Source organism: Mauremys reevesii, linkage group 12 (genome assembly GCF_016161935.1).
Source record: "Mauremys reevesii isolate NIE-2019 linkage group 12, ASM1616193v1, whole genome shotgun sequence".
Classification (NCBI taxonomy): Eukaryota; Metazoa; Chordata; order Testudines; family Geoemydidae; genus Mauremys; species Mauremys reevesii.
Window position 1 is genome coordinate 14,795,811 of NC_052634.1, and position 17,674 is coordinate 14,813,484.

Here is a 17,674-nt window from a genome sequence, read left to right on the forward strand (position 1 = left end):
CTAAACTTCAACCGGAGATAAGTTTCAGATGATGAGAGGGACGGCTTCTTAACATATCAGAAGAGTTTGGGTTTTTTTGAAAATATATCTATCTTGGAAAAGGAGTGAATTTATTATCAGGGAGTTCAGAAAGATCCAGCCGTCAAACCAGGGAGATGGCCTCATTTCCTGAAAATAAAAAACACAGGTGGGCTAATAAAAGCTATTAACACCCCTTCCCTAATCTCAGTCTCCTTTGGGGTTTAGACAAAGAGGACATGAACCACAGCATCCGCAGTACACATTAATTACCATTGGCCATCTCCCATGATGCAGAGGGGTCGCTCAGCAGCAGGGACATTTATTTTATTTCATCTCTACGTGGAACTTTTGAAAGGTTTCCTAGGAAGCTGAGTTTTGCTAAAAAAAAGGGGGGGGGAAAAGGATAAAAAGAAAAAATCAAGCCAGAGTTTAATTTAATGAGGGTGAAAAAATTAAGGATGAAAATAAAAGGACAAACCTAGGACTAGCCCATTAAGCCTTCAAGATCTCAGAGGAACAGGAATCTGTGCCTAGCTAACTAGCAACATCCCCCAAGGCAGCTAGCAGAAGAGACGTTGTACTGTGAGGTGCTGAGCCTCTCTTTATCCTTGTCTTTAGGGCTGGTCAAAAATTACAGTACATAAAAAAGCTCCGTGAAGCTAAAACCAGGTTTTGCTTTGCCTTTGGCGTTCACTTGGGTGGAACTCTGCCCTGTGCAAAGGAGCAGAACAAGGACTGGGAGCCGCTTGTCCATTATATAAAGGCTCCTTTGGGCCTCTCTCATGCTGCTAAAAGACCATGAAGGATCCAGACACTGGGGAATAACCTGGCACAGGTGGAATCCCAGACAGGTCTTCAGCATCAAACCTAGCAGCCCAGCACAGGGGGCTATGGAGAAAGAGGTGTGGCTGGAACCATAGGCAGGTTTGCATTAATTAGGAAAGCTCTTATTTATGCTCCAGATAGGGCGGTTCTTATCTGGGCCCAGATTGAGGAGGGCAAAAGAGTACCTTAAAGCCACATTTCCTCCCCCACCCCACCTCACCTCACCTCACCTCACCTCACCTCACCTCCACCCCTTCTGTTTTTTCCTGTACCAAAGGAAACAGGGACAGAACAAGGAATAGGGCCCCTTGTATTTCATTTTAAGTTTGAATCCGGCAGGACAAAGGCAAAACTCATCATGAAACTGCCCGAAGTCACTAAGCTGTGTGCATAGAATATGGGTCTGTGAAGTCTCCTCCAGCCCAGAAGACCTGCCTTCTGATGAGCAACCTTCCTATGAAAGGAAAGCAACTCAGCCTCTGAAACCCCATGAGTAACCAAAGCCAGAAAAAAATCTGCTTTGCTTTAAAATGGGGAAGCAGAGTTAGAGCTCCCAAATGGAGTGGTCAAGAGATCAGGGTTCCTGGCTCAATAATACCCTTGCTGTATGAACCTGGGCAAGTCACTTCAACACTGTAACGACTCAGTTTCACCTACCTGTAAAATGGGGATAACAATAGTTATCTCCCAGGGCTTTTGCGGGGTTAGCACATGTACAACTCTTTGAGACCTTCACTGGGAAAATGCTGTCCAGTAGAGTGCAAACTGTTCTTATTTCAACACAAGGGTCTCCGGACCCACAAAGCTTCACGTAAAATGCAGCTAGTTTCATCCCCGCCTCTCGAGAAATGTTGCATGGTTTGGGGTTTAGCTGTTACTGGTGGAGGCTGCTATCATGGGAACATAACTGAGCTATGAAGGTTACAATTTACAGCAGCAGGTAGTGATCATGCAGGATAGACAGTGTGAATGGCTACTCTGAGGACACTGCTGTGGTTTTAAGATGAGGGCTTGATCCTGGAAGCTGCTGCTGAGCATTCTGGATTTGGTGCAGCAGAGCACTTAAGTATCTGCCTAACTCTAAGCGTATGAGTACTCCCAATGATTAAAAGTTAAGCATGTATGTCAGTGCTTTGTTGGATCGGGGCCAGGATGTTAAGCACCTCGCAGGATCAAGCGATAACTGGACCGAAATGTTTTGTCAAAATGTTCTTTCGATGAAAAAATGCCATTTTTGGTTAAATCAAAATATTTCGAAAAATTGTCGATTTTGACACTATTTTGTTAGAAAATAATGAATTGAAGTTTTTGATAATGTTAACATGTCCCATTTTGGGAATGGAACATTTTGATAAGAACATAAGAACGGCCATAGTGGGTCAGACCAAAGGTCCATCTAGCCCAGTATCCTGTCTTCTGACAGTGGCCAACATCAAGTGCTTCAGAGGGAATGAACAGAACAGGTAATCATCAAGTGATCCATCCCCTGTCATCCACCCCCAGCTTTTGGCAACAGAGGTTAGGGACACTAAGAGCATGGGGTTTAGCTGTTCTCAGTGGAGTTAATTTCCATTTTTGATTTTTCATTTCAAAATGACTTTTCAAAATGAAAGGTTGAAATCAGAACGACATGTTTTGATCTTATGGAGATTAAATGGTTTGATGATTTAGTTGGGGCTGGTCCTGCTTTGAGCAGGGGGTTGGACTAGATACCTCCTGAGGTCTCTTCCAACCGTAATCTTCTATGATTCTATGACCCCAGATGATTTTTTTTTCCCTTAGGAATTTTGTTTCACAGGAAATTTCAAAATGTTTTGTTCTCATTCTGTTTCAAAATGGAATTGTTTTCAAAATCACAGAATTTCCCACAGAATGGTACCATCTCAGGTCTAGAAGCACCTCAGTAGCTTGGGCAAAGGGGAATGAGTGGGGAGGAAAGAGCTCAAGATGAAGTAGGGAGCCAGGTACTTGCTCTTTGCAAATGGAAAACATCCATTTTAGCCGCTTAATGCATCATGATGTCATCCTGTTGCACTGTGACATCGTGGACACAGTTTCATCCCATCCCAAGTCATAGTACAGCATCATCCCATGACACCTTTGGGAATAATCTCACGCTGAAGCATTGCCCTAGCCCCAGAAAAATGAGGGGAGACATTTCAGTGGTCTTGCAAGTCCCACTCATGGGGTGCCAGAACTGTCCCCTCAAGCCAAGATTGGCCAAGTAAAACTCAGCGGGGGCGGCATTCACTTGGAGGAACATTTCAAGCAGGAGGTGGAGAGGAGGAGTGGATTTAAGGTCAGAGAAATGCAACAGACAGAATCTATGGAGAGTTACCCAGAGGGCAATTTTGAATTACATTGCAAGAAGGATAGGAAATGAGTGAAGGTGACGGAGGATGGAGGAGGAGTGATGTGGCATCATTTCCCGGAGCGAGAGAGCAAAGCAATCTCTTAAAAAGATAAAAACAAGGCTCGAGAGTCTGTGGCAGGTCAGATTGGGGTGTATTAAATGTGGTGATGATTTTTTGTTTTCTCTCTGCAACACATTTCCTCCCTCCCTCCCCTTCTGCCCACATGCACTTTCCTGAAAAAACACCATGCTTTAAATTGCACAATACGTCATGTCACTGTGGCCAAGACACCGTCACGGGGTGTAAGTGATGGGGCTGACACAGCCAGATGGGCTGCTCCAGATGCTGCATGTACAAGGAGCAGCTGCTCCACAGCTTCCACGTAGATTTTGCTTCCAAGGCTCCACCATCATCAATGAAGAAAAATAAACGAGTACAGATTGCGTCACACAAGCGTGTGCATCACGCAGGCCTTCACCATGACTGGCTGTCTTTGAGTGGCTGCTGAACGGAGTGTGGTGACTTTCCAGCTCTTAGCCACTCTAGGTGGCCCTTCAAGGACCATGTTGTGACACCTTAATGGGTTAGAGGTAGTGAAACTTGCACTCAGAACTGGCTGGCAAATGTCTCAGTATGGAGGGGGGATCCATGGAAAATTTCAACAACAATTAAATTTGTTTTATTTTTGTGGAAGTTTCCCCCAAACTGAAAATTTTCTACCAAAAATCAGAACAATTTTTGGCCACAAACCAGAAGTTTTGACTTAAAACTGCTGAGAATTGAAATATTTTCCATTTTCAACCAACATATTTCAGTTTTCAGGTTTTCCAACCTCCACCCACCCCCAATGATTTTTGAGGAAGGCAGCAATTTTCCATGAAAATGCTCATTTAGTTGAAAACCCCAATTTTCCATCAGGAATCCGTTTGGCTAGAACATTGTTATTCACCCTCCTGGCACTGCTGCTGTCCCTGTTCTGGGGATAACGAGAGGAGTTTAATCCCATGACTGTCAATCCAGCATGAAATTCAGCATGCTCCTTCCATTGAGGGACATGGGAACCTGTCCCACTCCGAACAATGAGAATATTAAATCAGAGCAAAATACATTTACCTTCATCTGTGAACCACTGGCAGCTGTTAATTTAACAGAGGAGCTCTTTGGGAGGAGAGACCCGTGCCAGGGCCACTGCTCCTGTACGCCAGACTACAGCAGTAGAAAAAGCACAACTTTAAGGAAGCTCCCACAGGCCAGCAGCCATTGTGGAGGACTGAGAGGAACTTTCAATGAGCTCCTTAGTTTAAACTGAGGAGCAGGGCCCCACCAAAAAATTCTGACCTAGCCACATCCTTTATCCCCACCAAATATCACCACCCAGTGTTTTGGCAGGTCGCATCTCTTGTAGTCCTGGGAGAGTGTCACCTTGTGAGTCTGAGCTGATGGATAGACAAGCCACAACAGCAAGTGAGCATTTGTGGAGTCCTCTGCCATGACAGAGCCTCCAGTCTTAGCAGGGCCCTTTCACTGCCTAAATATGAACCATACTCTGCCTTTCTATAAGGCCTTTTCTCCAAAGGTGTCAAAGCACTCCCTAACGTTAGTGAATTAAACCTTGAGATGTCCCTGTGCTGTGGTGAGTACCCTCGCTGCAGTACCTACCCCACACTTCTCACCATGGTGTGTTATCTCCATTGGCCAAAAGGCAGAAACAAAGGCACAAAGAGGCCTCAATTTTCAGAAATGTTGAGCATCCACAGGCCCTTAGGGCTGGATTTTCAGAAGAAACCAGAGTCCAAAATGCCTGATTGAGGTGCCTAAATGGGAGGGGGAGTGACCTTCAGGAAATCTATCCCTATGTGACTTACCCAGAGTGTCACAATAAGTCAGTGGAAGAGCCACAAAAAGAACCCAGGCATCTGGGCTTGACGGCTCTAACCCTGCACCTCCCAACTCTCCAAGCCTAGCTTGGAGAGAAATTTTATAAACACAGATGCTGTTAAATATTAAACAAAATGACCGAGCAGTGGAAAGCAAAAGCGTTGGTTTCTGAGGGGGGTCTCAGGAATAAGGGAGATAAATCCTGAGAGTAAAACCTACATGGGGAGAAGAAGACAAATACAGAAATCAAGAAGAAAAGAAGATGAATTCGGGCTAGAGAGAGATGGGGGAGCTCTAAGATATAGGAGGTTTCTTGGAGGCAAATGTACAATTGGGAGAAATGAGATAACTACCTAAGAGAGATAAATCATGAGGAGAGAACATCCGAAAATTATTGGGAATAAAGCCTTCCCTGTAAGTGAGACATCTGGAGGAAGACAAATCTGTTGTGACTAGCAAATCCAGATACCGTGACAAAGATAAAAGCCAGTGCAGAGAAGACGAATGCGCTGAATAACACTGACCGCTCCGGCTCTCCCGCGGGGGGCACATTTCCATTAATTTCCCTAAACGCTCCTGTCCTCTTTGCTTTAGGATCATCTCCTGCCTTTTCATCTCTCTGGTGCCTGAGACGTCCTGCCAACAGGTAAGTGCCTCTGTCCCACCCCCAACAGGGCAAGGCTCTCTCCTGCCCCCACTTCAAAACAGGCAACATCCCCTCCTCTACTTGCACTCCCCAACAGGTCACGGCCCCATCCCCTCAGGACTGATGAGAGGAACTGTATTGGGGTCCTAAGGTCACACTGAGGCCTCTGTACTCTCTCTGTTCACCAGTGCTAGCAGGGGTGGAGAGGGCTGGCTAGACGCTGATGGGCATGAGGAATTCCACCAGGCTCTATCCCTCCTGGCTCCCCAGTCTCCCTTCCCTCCTTGTTTTGTTCTCTCACACTCTGCGAAGCCCTGCCAGCTGGATTGCTACTCGGCTGCACGTCACTATGCTCCCTCCTCTGGATCCAGCGATGATTGATTTCTCTCTTTGCTTGCCCCATGTTTCCTGAGTGGCGTGTGGCTGCTCATCAGGAGCTGCCATTCATTGCCAAAGCCACCAAGACAAGTGAACGCCCAGAAAACAGGCACTGAGCACCCTCGACTCCTGCTGATTTCAGAGGGGACAAAGAGCCCACACGACTGGTACCTGGCAGGATTAGACCAAGTGATTATCTGTTTTTGTTTTTCCACTTTTCCCTGCCTCTCTCCCCGTCTCTGTTGATGGAAGGTGTTGCATCTACCTGCCCTCAGCTGGAGGGAACCCCCTGGCAAGGCCCACCCACTGCAACCGCAATGGCCACCCTCTAGTGAGAAGGTCGGGGCCAAAAGGGAGACAAGGTCAACTACAAAAGGGCAAAGCAAAAACGCAGGGCAGGGGGCAAGCTCAGAGGCCCAGCAGTGGGACGGCACCAAGCGGAGGAACCCAGGAGGCACACTGCTCTGGAAGATGTCAAGGGAGCCACAGTGGAACTCTGCCCAGATGCATGACTGGACAAGGGCAGAGGAAACAGCCCCACAGCCGAGATAACCTCCCATGCAAAGGTGCTGGAGTCTCAGCCCTGGCTCGCTCTGTCTATCCCCAGAGCAAGTACAGCACTGTCAGAGACAGGGCAAACTTCCCTTCCCTCGGCACTATCAGACCAGTACTAATCAGCTCCGACCTGGAGGCTCCACCTCTAAGGGTGCAAGGGGAATCCAACATCCTGGGCTTAGTCAAGTCTGAGTGTCTCTGCTGAGGCGGAAAAACATTTGCTGTACATGGACCGAGATCACCTGCTCATTTTAGCTTCAAAGAGGCCATCAAACAGCAAGAACTTTCCCTCGCTACTGACCCGGACCGGGTGATGAAAGACTCTCACACTCTCCCCCGGCCATTTTTTTCTCCCTTGTTACTAGAACTGGCCTAAAATATGCCGATGATTTTTCTCTGATGTTTTTAATATTTTTTTTTCAAAATTTCCCATGAAAATGTTTCAATTATTTTCCTGAAACAACAGATACCAAAAAAAAAAATTTCAATGTCCCTGTTTTTCATGATAAAAACAGAGCATTTCTACCAAAATGAATGTTTTTTTCTGCCAAAACAATCATTTGGGGCAACAAGCAATTTTTTGGCAATGAAATATTTCAATGAAAACATTCCTAGCAGCTCTATTGATCTTTCACCTCCTTTTTTCCCCTCCTTTTTGTTTTTCTTTCCCGGCCTCCCTTAACACCCCCTTCCTCTCTTACCCAAGTCCCCCCTTCTTGCTTCTTTTCTTATTTTCTCACATCTCTTCATTTTATTCCCTTGATCTCTTTCCCTCCCCTCCTCTTGGGCCCGATCTGCCTCACATTCATGTCATCATTCACACCCATGCGAAGTACACGTCAAATGTTACCGGCAGTAGCATTACGCGTCCACTTTGAACAGGTGTAATGAACAATATAAGGTGCAGTGTACAGGGGAAGCCCACCCATGAACTCCAGTCTCTGCCTTATTGTCTATGGCAGTTACTGCACCAGGCACCTCTAGACAGTGCATGGCCAACATGCCTTGGCAATACGGAAGATGGGGAAGTTAGCTTCACGGAGGATAGGGATGATCCATCGGGTTCCATCGCTCACTTGCGATGCAAGGAATGAGTGAGTAATCATTCCCCCAGCACCCCCATCAACCGGAGATATATCCTCAGGGATTCTGTGGCATGTGTGATTTATAAAACTACATTCCGCACTTTGTATGGTTTAAGCTGCCAGCTCCGCTCCCGGAACAATCTCTTTCTGCTTCCCTGCCTATGTTTCTCTCAAATTCTTGCTCAGCTGCTTCCTTCAGCTTGATCGCTACACCTGCTGCCCCTAACCAGAGGCAGTGGTAGAAGCCCCATTGTTAAACTGGGCAAAGCACTAGTAAATGAACAGTGCAGGGAGCAATCCTGCATTGACTAGGAGCTAGCAGGTCTTTTCAGTCCTCAAATTCCTAGAAGCTAGCTATCCCCTCTGCCCTTGTACTTTGAGCTCCATCCTAGCTTCTTCACAGGATGATAGAACAGATAAATAATAGCAACAATCCTGCACTAGGATCTCAAAGTGCCGTAAAGACACAGGCCGGGTCTACCCCTGAAACTTAGGTTGACCTAGTTACATTGCTCAGGGTGGTGAAAAATTTCACACCCTGTGCAACATAGATGGCCCTAACCCCTTGTATAGGCACAGCTAGGTCAACAAAGCTGCTAACTCTTGGAGCGGTGGGTTAACATCATCAACAGAAAAGCCCCTTCTGTCAATGTAGGAACCATCTACACTTGTGCTACACACTACAACAGCAAAGATGTAACATGGTAGCCACTGTAGTGTAGACACACCCTTATATACTCTACTACATGCAAAGAAATCTATCACCAGGCGATATTAAGGCAGTGCGCACCTCTTAGAGCTGGGCAAAATGTAGATATGAAATCTAGGGCTTGTTGACTATTATTCATAGCAACATTTTTTGGATGGAATATTAGGTTTTCAGCGGAATGACAATTTTTTCATAAAGTGTTTTTATCCTCAGAAATGTTCTGTTTTTCACTGGAAAATTGTAAACCCAAAAACAAAACAGTAATTTGACCAAAAAATGATTTTTCAATGCAGCTTGGCGAAACTTTTCACCCCAAACTTTTTTTTTTGGGGGGGGGGGACAATGCAGATTCTGCAACACCAAAACATCATGTTACTTTTGACAGTTTTGCCAAATTGTTCACTTCGAAAAAAAATATCCAAAAATAGTTTAAATGTTTCAATTCAAAGAAACTTTTTGTTTAAAAAAATATTTTAATTTTATTTATTTCAAAAATCCAAAATGTTAAAAAAAATGCTTGAAAAATTAAACAAAATGTTTTATTTGACGCAAAAAAAATTGTTTTACTTTTTAATTCACCAAAAATTTTGGGGTTTGGTCCAATCCAAAATGTTTTTTTTTAATTTTCAAAATTGCCAGTGATGAAAAAAATCAGTTATTTGCCCAGCTGTAGCCTTGAAACCCATGATCAAAATCTTGCCTTACCAAAGCACTTTAATAGGACAAGAATGGTCTTTGAATTATATCTGGAGCATTAATACCCACGAAACAGCTGATGCACATTCTGTCTTTGCTTTATAGAAATGTACCCTGTTCCTACCTTTGCCCAGTGTTTTCTCCTGTCCTGTCCATTCCCCTCTGTTCTGCTTTCTGATTGATGTATTTTGAAGTCCTGCATGGGAGCTGATGTTATGACACATCTAGGCTTCAAAATAAACCTCTCTCTTGATACTCAGTTATTTTATTGGGTGCATCAAGCTTGAAAACAGCCTCATTCATCTTAAGAAATGTATTTTCCCATTTGCTGTATAAATACATATATGTTTCCTTGCATTATTCACCATGGCACGGTGAATAGATGAACGGCGACAACTACATCATATTTTTATTTCCTAGTCTGTAATAGAAACAGCTCCAAGGACCTTTGGGGCAGGTAGTGCCTTAGTCTGGAGGAATTTTTGCTAACAAAAGGAAGACTAGGGCTTCCTGCTTTGCCTCATTTTGAACCCAATAATGTGACACAAGTGGGACCGAACTCAACATTGAACTCAAATGTTGTTGGGTTCTTGTTACGTGTAGCAGAAATTGTTAAAATATATATCGATATAGAGGTGAGAAGGGGGAGGGGAATCCAGTGAAATAATAAGCTGAAAAATAGTACACGTCAAAAAAAATAAATACAGAGGAATATGAAAAAAGGAGGAAAGGGAAGGGGGGCGGTGAAAATAAATGAAGGGAAAAATAAATACAGCACACATTCCCAGGCAAAAGCCTATGTTGAAATGGAATTAAGACTGAGAGGGCAGATCGGCAAGGTAAGAGAAAACAACATTGTGGGGAGGCTGTAATTATCCCCAAAACAAGCACTACAGACCCAGGAAATTCAGAGTTAAGGTTGAACTGAGGAGAAATACAAACATGTTGAACTCTATGCACAGTTAAGGCACACAAATAACCTTAACTCTGCCCTGCAGTGACACCAAATGCTAAAAAAAAAAAAAAAAAAATCAAATTAATCAAATCTGGGACTTTGGACCCTAAAATGCCTTAATGACAATCATATAGTTATTGCATAGTGTCACTGCAGGGCACAGTTAAGGTTATTTGGATGCAAGGCTGGTCTTTCTATGTATGCAGTGGTCCCTCCAACTACCCATCTCTGAGGCAAAGAACATGTACACTCATGCTTGCCTCTGCTGGAGCTACACCCCATGGTCTTCACTGATCACTCATCTGCTCGCCTTTTCCATCCAGCTCCTAAAACAGTTGGGCTTTTCTAGGCCTGAAACAGCCTTTGACTGTCCCAAAATTGGGGGCATAAAGCCACCTCTTTTCACAGTCAGCCAGCTACACCAGACACAGCACATTCTTTCAGGAGTCTAAGCTTCCAACATGGCAGCACCCTCTAGCACAAATTCTGAAAGATCACTTTTTCCTCAGTAGCATTTATGTAGCACTTTGGGTCACCCACTCACATAGTGACCACATCATCTCCTGCTGAGCTTCTAAAAACTGCAAAGCCATAGTCCTGAAATGCCCTGAGCTTTCCTTACTGTACCTGATGCAGCCATATTTAGCTTTCTATCCTGTTCCAGTTCTTATGCCACACTCATCACCACAGTATCTGTGCACCTTCCAGTTGCATTAAGCAATGTGACTAACATGTATTGTGTGTTTGTTCTCTCATCCTGTCCCCAGGGGAAGAAATGAGTGCAGGGAAGGGCTTTGTTTTAGAATTATATATATATAAACCCATGTGGCTCTACAGTTTTGTTAGAGAAGGCAGGTCAAAGAAATGCACCTGGCACTTGAAATGGAAGGTGGACATGTTTGTGATGGTCCTTAGTTCCTTCAGGTGTTGACCACAGTCTCAGACCAGCCCCTAAGAAGTCTCCGTCCCCTGCACAAATGAGTGTCACCCTTATTATAGAAAGTCCCATTCTGACAGAGCTGTCGACCACGGTCTTCATCCCAGAGTGTTAGTTGATCTATTAGATCCCTGGGCCCGGGCACTAGAGCACCTTGAAGATATGGACCGAGATCGTGAATTTGATACAATATTCTGTGGGAAGCCAGTGTAGGGAGCAGAGGGTGGGTGTGATGCGCTCGTGGTAGAGAGTGTTGAGGAGGAAATTCTCTGCAGTGTTCTGTCCCAGTAAGCAGTGACGGCTTCTGTGACAAAGTGGAAATTTTTTGTAATATTTTGATGCTGCTGCTGCGTGCCTCAGTCTCCTCTATATTTTGTATGGTTACCCAGTAGGCATAAAAGGATCGTCTGCTCTCAGGGCAGGTTGGGAGAGATTGGTATGAATGTCGCCTAGTTGTCTGAGCCTCAATGGGTCATTAAAAAGGACTGGCCAAGGCTGATCCCCCATCAATGGAAAATCTAAGACAATGGGAAAATCAATCACCAAGATATTAACACCTGCAAACAAATGACCCAGAAGGAGGAAGATTTCCCCACCTCTCAGCAGGGAAGCTGAGCAAAATCCCCAAAAGCTCAAGAACAAAGGACTAGGCAGGTGGGAGGATAAAAGTCTGGGCTCTCCCTGGGGAACTGACCAAGGAGGTCAGAATGAGAAAGACACAGAGCTTGAACATGGATTCACTACAGCTTGGCAGGGCTCTGGGCAAACCAGAAAGATCTATACTTTAACCTTCAGGTTTCTTTGCTAACGTACGGACTTTGTATGCTGTGCACCAGGTGACTAACAAACCCGGCAGTTTTGACAGTACTGTTTGAATGGCACTGCAAATGCTTGGTGAGGTGCATTAATCCCTGTAGAATGCACACGTCTCTAGCAGGGGTCTGTCTCAGTTGGACTCACAGTGCAAAGCAGGAGAGCTGAACACCCGACATTCAGTCTAAAGAGATGGTGGAGCCCTGAAGGAAGAGACCATAGTGAAGGGGTTTCTCCAAGAGACTGTTCCAAAGCTGGGAGCTTAGCACCAATCCTGTGGATCCATGACAGATCCATGACCTGGTCTACTGCATTGCTGCAGTCCAGCCAAGAGATGATGAAGCCATGAACAACTGAGACCAGGTCATCATTGGCTGGGATGGGAGGCTTCTTGCAGACCAGAGATGGTAGACAGCATTGCTCGCAGAATCCAGCTCTTTGAGGGTCTGATATCCATTCAAGTCTTTCCCTCATTAAAAAACAATGTGCAATTAAAGCATAAAAAAAATCACTCCTGTTAATTTTTCGGAAAATGTCCAAGATGACTCACTGCTTATTTTTGCTGCTTTAAATTACTGCTGCAGATTTGCAATGGATCGCTCTTAATTGGACATCATTGTTAACTCTAATAATACATGAGTCCAAATCAAGCCTTGAGTGTGTGTGTGTGTCTCTCTCTCTCTTCATTAACTTCTATACAGCACCTCTCCAGAGCCTTGTGCAGAATCACACACCAGCTGAGATATTTGGGGGAAATTATTGGCTTGAGACATATGGGCTGTGTCAATATTTTGGGGAAATGGGGAGGGAGATCACTGGTGGGCAATGCTCTCCCCTAGCTGGGGGCGGGGCACTGTGATGTTAAATTTGATCCTCCGCGTGGGGTATCCCGCTCCCTTTTAAAAACTCCTAGGACCAGATCCAAACTTGTTTTGCAATGGCTTCATTGGAACTGCACCCATTTCCACCTGCTGAGGATCTGGCCCCTGAGCATTAGGCCAACAGTTGGGATATGTTTTCTTTTAAAGGACAGAGAGCCAGATATTCACCTCCAAATTGCTCTAATCTGACAGGGGCAGGCATCTGGATTTGAAGGGCTCGGTTATTCCTCCAATCATGCCACCATCCTAGCAGGAACGCCAAGAACAGTGGGCCTCAGACACTTGGGCTGAACTTCCTCTGGAAGTATGCACCTCCCCGGTCAGCGTACATAGTGTATAGGGATTGGGTAGGATCCCTTTCCATAGCTGGTGAGTCCTCTAGTGCAGCGGTTCTCAAACTTTAGCAACCCGAGGCCCCTCATTTTGATTTAAATTTTTTTGCAGACCCCCAAGCCGGCTTCTAATTTTCCCCAGGGGTGCTCAACCCCCACTCAGCCCCAGGCCCTGCCCCCACTCCACCCCTTCCCCAAGTCCCCACCCCACCCCGTTCCACCCCGCCTTCCTCTTCCCTGCCTCTTTGCACCTCCTTCCCCAAGTGCGCCCCATCCCCGCTCCTCCCCCTCTCTCTCAGCGCATCCTGCACACTGCAGAACAGCTGTTCCGCAGCATGCAGGAGGCACTGGGAGGGAGGGGGAGAAGTTGATCAACGGGGCTTGACTCGCAGAACCCCTGCGGTACCCTCACAGACCCCCAGGGTCCCCAGACCCCAGTTTGAGAACAGCTGTTCTAGTGGGGCTTACTGCGTTCTGTGTTTCAGAACCCTGAGTGGTGATATGTAGCGAGGCCTTCCGTATTACATCTAGTCAGTAAACGCAGCTACTGTGCCCTTGTGGTTCCTTCAGCAGTACCTTTGCCATGCAAAGAGCAAAAGACAAAGCCATGTGTGCCACATGTCCTCGCCGTGTTTGACACACAGGGGACGGGGTCTGTCACCGCTCTCATCTGAAGGGCCAGGCTCTCTCACTGTCAAGACTTATGCTTCCACTGCAGTTTGATGGCCAAGATGGCAGATGTCGCACGATTGCTCTGGTTTTACCAGAGAACTGCTCCCAATTTACTGCAGTATAAGTGAGTGAGAGAAGAACCAGCCCCAATCCCAGTGGTCTTTTGGGCAGCCAGGGCTCACCAAGCTACAGTGACGCCTCTTGCCCCTGTCTGTGGCCCTTCACTGAACACAAGAGGGTGGTAGGGGCACCTACAACATTGCTAAACTTCTTTTTCCCCTTGTCCCATCAACTTGGGTCAGGTTGTCACGCAAGCATCTAGCATCTTCCTCTGTCCAAGGCAGCGCTAATGTCCACCTGCTTGGCATCCTCTTTGATGTGATCCATCCATTGCTTCCTCGTTTCCTCAGGGTCCCTTTCCTATCACCTGTTCCTGCCACGTTATCTTCACCAGGTCCCCTCCATTCATCTTCTCCTTCCTGGATTTTGTCAGCCACATCACAGACTGACTTCCATCCTAATGCTTTCATTTTTAAATCTGTCTCTCTAGACAACTAAGTATTATCTAGACACTACTTAGTCCTGGTTTGGTGCAGGGGACTGGACTAGAAGGCCTCTCAAGGTCCCTTCCAGTCCTACGATTCTATGTTTCTTCATGTGACTCTTCTTATGGTGCAAAGACACCTCATCTCAAGCATCTGTAGGCACAGAACCAGCCAGCTCTATCACCCATGTTTCTGTACCAGACAGCATTGTTCTAGAAAGTTGGGATTTTAGTCTCAGTGGCATCCACTTGTCATCCACCACCCTTGAGACATTATTCCACACTCTTCCAGCAATCCCAGGTCTAGACTGTGTCTCACAATATTAAGGATTTCTCTACAGTGAGACTCCTCCAGTGGGGAACGTAGCAAGCTCCCCCCGTTTTTATGGTGATATGTCAAATGATCTTAAAAAAACCTTGAGCCAAATCCCCAGAGGGTGTAAATCAACATTATTCCATTGAAGCTACTGGGCCAGCACCCCAGCTGGTGCACATCAATATATCGCCACTGAAGTCAATGGGCCAGATGCCCAGGTAATGCAAATTAGTGTAGTTCTATTGAACTCAATTGGGCTTTGCTGATTTACACCTGCTGAGGATCTGGTCCCTTATATTGAATGAATCCTGGCACTGGGGAGAAAAAAAATCTTTCCTCCTCATATCTATTCAGGAGTTTGCTTTATTGCATTAACAATCTTCTCCTACTGAACCTTGCTGTGCTATGATAGGACGCTGGATTATTAATCACCTTCCCTAATATCTTAGTAACAGGATTGAAAAATCAAATTATAGCTTCTTAGAAACTTTATCTCACACTGTATTAGGCTTGTACAGTCTGAGAGCCTCATTCACACCGAAAACACATTCAGGTCACATATTGTAGAATATCTGCGGTTTGACAGGGCCGCTCCTATTTCTGTCAGTGTTTATCAAACATGTGGGACTGAGGTGGAGAAGGCACTGGGGAGCAGAGATTAGTGTTCATGATCCCATTTTCACTTTGCTTCTACTTCTGGAACAACTGAAAGATGTGGAGCCAAATTTCAGCCTCTTTTAGATACCCACAACTTCCCTAGGCTTCCGAGCTAGTCGTGTGGGGTAGTAGGAGGCAGTTTGGACTAGTGAGATGAGAGACTTATACAAAAAACTGGCATGGAGCACATCTGATCCAGGATTGGAGGAGTGCACAACTGCCTCTAAGCAGGTAGTGGACCCACCCTACACCTTACAGAGGATACACACACTGGGCAAAGTCCAAACTTACCTCTTCCTGGGTTGGGAGTTCCTTTATTCTTAACCTGAACAACAACAAACATAATCTCAGCCTGTGTTTTCTCCCAAGCTTGGCTGTTTCCGATGTTACTTACTTCAGGTCATCCTCTATCCCTGCCCCTAGCTCCCTGCCTCTGAGATACTTAAACCCAGGTTGGAGCAAATAGGTCACACCTGTTCTGGCTGCAAGGGTGAGCCAGCAGAATAGCTCTGCATCTTTCTGTAGGGTGCCAAAAATCAGCATCAGGATGTGTCAGCAAAGCAGCTCTGCATCGCTGTGCAGCCTCCTCAAACATTATAACTTGTTACAATCCCATTCTCTTCAGATAGACCAGCTTCCTTGTCCCTAGAAATACTAACAACCACCCAGAGATGTAGATTTAACAATACTGGGTGTGTGCAGTAGGAACTGAGAGGTAACAAAGGGTCTGGATGTAAGTTGCAGCAGATAAGAATCTGTAAAGATTATTATTATTGTATTTTTATTTTAATTTTTTAATTTTTTGAAGATTTCAGAGGCCAAGAAAGAAGGAAAGGAAGCACAGGGACCTGGTGGTAACGGGTGATGGACGTGACAACGTAGCCTAACTGAGAATACCAATGATTTTAAAGCATCAAGAAATCAAACTGACAAGCGGGAACACAGGCTCAGAATAAGAAATGTCGGCTTCAGAGCTACTGCGGGCCTGGAGAGCTTTTTCCTTTCCCCTCACGATGGATTAGGTGGATGCTGGGGATAGATAATTCTGAATTCCCTCTGTAATATGTTCTGGCTTGTCATATCCCCAAGGAGGCCTGAGGCCAATGAGTGAAGCATGCCGCTTGCAGACGTGATGCTCCCGGAATGAGTGCGAGCGATGTAAAAGTGACACCCCGCTGTGGAGGTGGGAATCCAAATTCAGGGTTCCATGCAGGAGGAGATTGGGGATCAGGTTGTGAGTGGCCCCCCATTGCCAGCAGTGGGGCAACAGGTTTAGAATTATTCTGTCTTCTGGTTCTGCTGTGGGAGAGGGAGAGCTGCAAGGATATGCAGGGTCCTGAGTCACTTATGTTCCAAGAGCACTGTGAGATCTCTCTGTCTCCTACTGTCATTGGTGAGGAGAGCTCAGGCCTTGGGGCATAAGCAAAAGAGGAAATGGCTTCAGATGAAAGACCTGGAAGTGTCCCCTGTTTGTTCGGGCAGGGTCATCCCCAGGGGCCCATATTAGAGAGCGTGTTGGAAAGGGCGCTGGAGAGGAAGTCATTGGGGCAGATAAACCAAATGCCTGTGAGCCTGACAGACCGATGACAGTGAAACCCATGGGAACCACACCCAAGCGGATCCTAGGAAGGAGAGTGGTGTTGGGAGCAGGGAGGTCACGAGGTGACAGCCAGGTACATACAAAGCAGACATTAATCAAGCGAATAGCCCCAATGAAATAAATGGGACTGCTCAGATGCGCAAGAGCTTTGCAAGATGGAACCTCTGGGCAGAAACATCGCCCAGCAGTTAAAGCAGAGAAAGAGAAGTTAGGATTCCTGGGTTAAATTACCGAGTGCAATGCTCATTTGCTGTGTAACCTTTGTGCCTCAGTTTTCCCATCTTCTGAAATGGGGCTAATACTCCTAGGAGTGCTGTGGAGGGTAGTAAATTACTTGAGTGCCTTCAGAAGCGCAGATGAAGGGTGCTGTGTAAGAACAAAGGATTCAGACTGTTATTACCATCCTCCTTCTCATCACACTATCACCAGGAAGATCAAAGCGAGCAGAGCATCGGCATCAGAACAAGACTCTGTTGTTCCTATCGATTTGCAAAGTGTTTTTCTGATGTACCCAAGCAGTTGACACACAAGACGGCCCTGCAAAACCTCCGGCAATCAGAGAAGGAAGAGAGAGAAAAGAACAGGCTGGCTACCAGACTGAGAGGTAGTATAAGTGAGGACACTGCGTGGCAGAGGATACTTTTGTGCTGGGAAAGCCGGGTGGGCAGATGCTGCGCAAGGCATTGATGGCATGATATTATTAATATAATAGTTTCTTTTAGTACCTTCTATCCAGTGGCTTCTCTGTGCTTTACAAACACGAAGGAATTCATCCTCACAATACCTTGATAGGTAGGTAAGTATGATCATCCCCACTTTA

At 45.9% G+C, this 17,674-nt stretch overlaps 1 long non-coding RNA gene across 2 annotated transcripts; it reads left to right on the top strand.

Moving 5' to 3' along the window:
• Positions 1-2,920: 2,920 nt before the first annotated feature.
• LOC120375507 lies at positions 2,921-16,316 on the top strand. Of its 2 annotated transcripts, none has more exons than XR_005586588.1 (4): positions 2,921-5,492; positions 5,673-5,724; positions 12,926-13,102; positions 16,063-16,316. It is a non-coding gene; the product is annotated as an uncharacterized LOC120375507 (long non-coding RNA). The 2 variants fall into 2 exon arrangements; XR_005586589.1 differs by having other exon boundaries at positions 2,921-3,338.
• Positions 16,317-17,674: the final 1,358 nt, after the last annotated feature.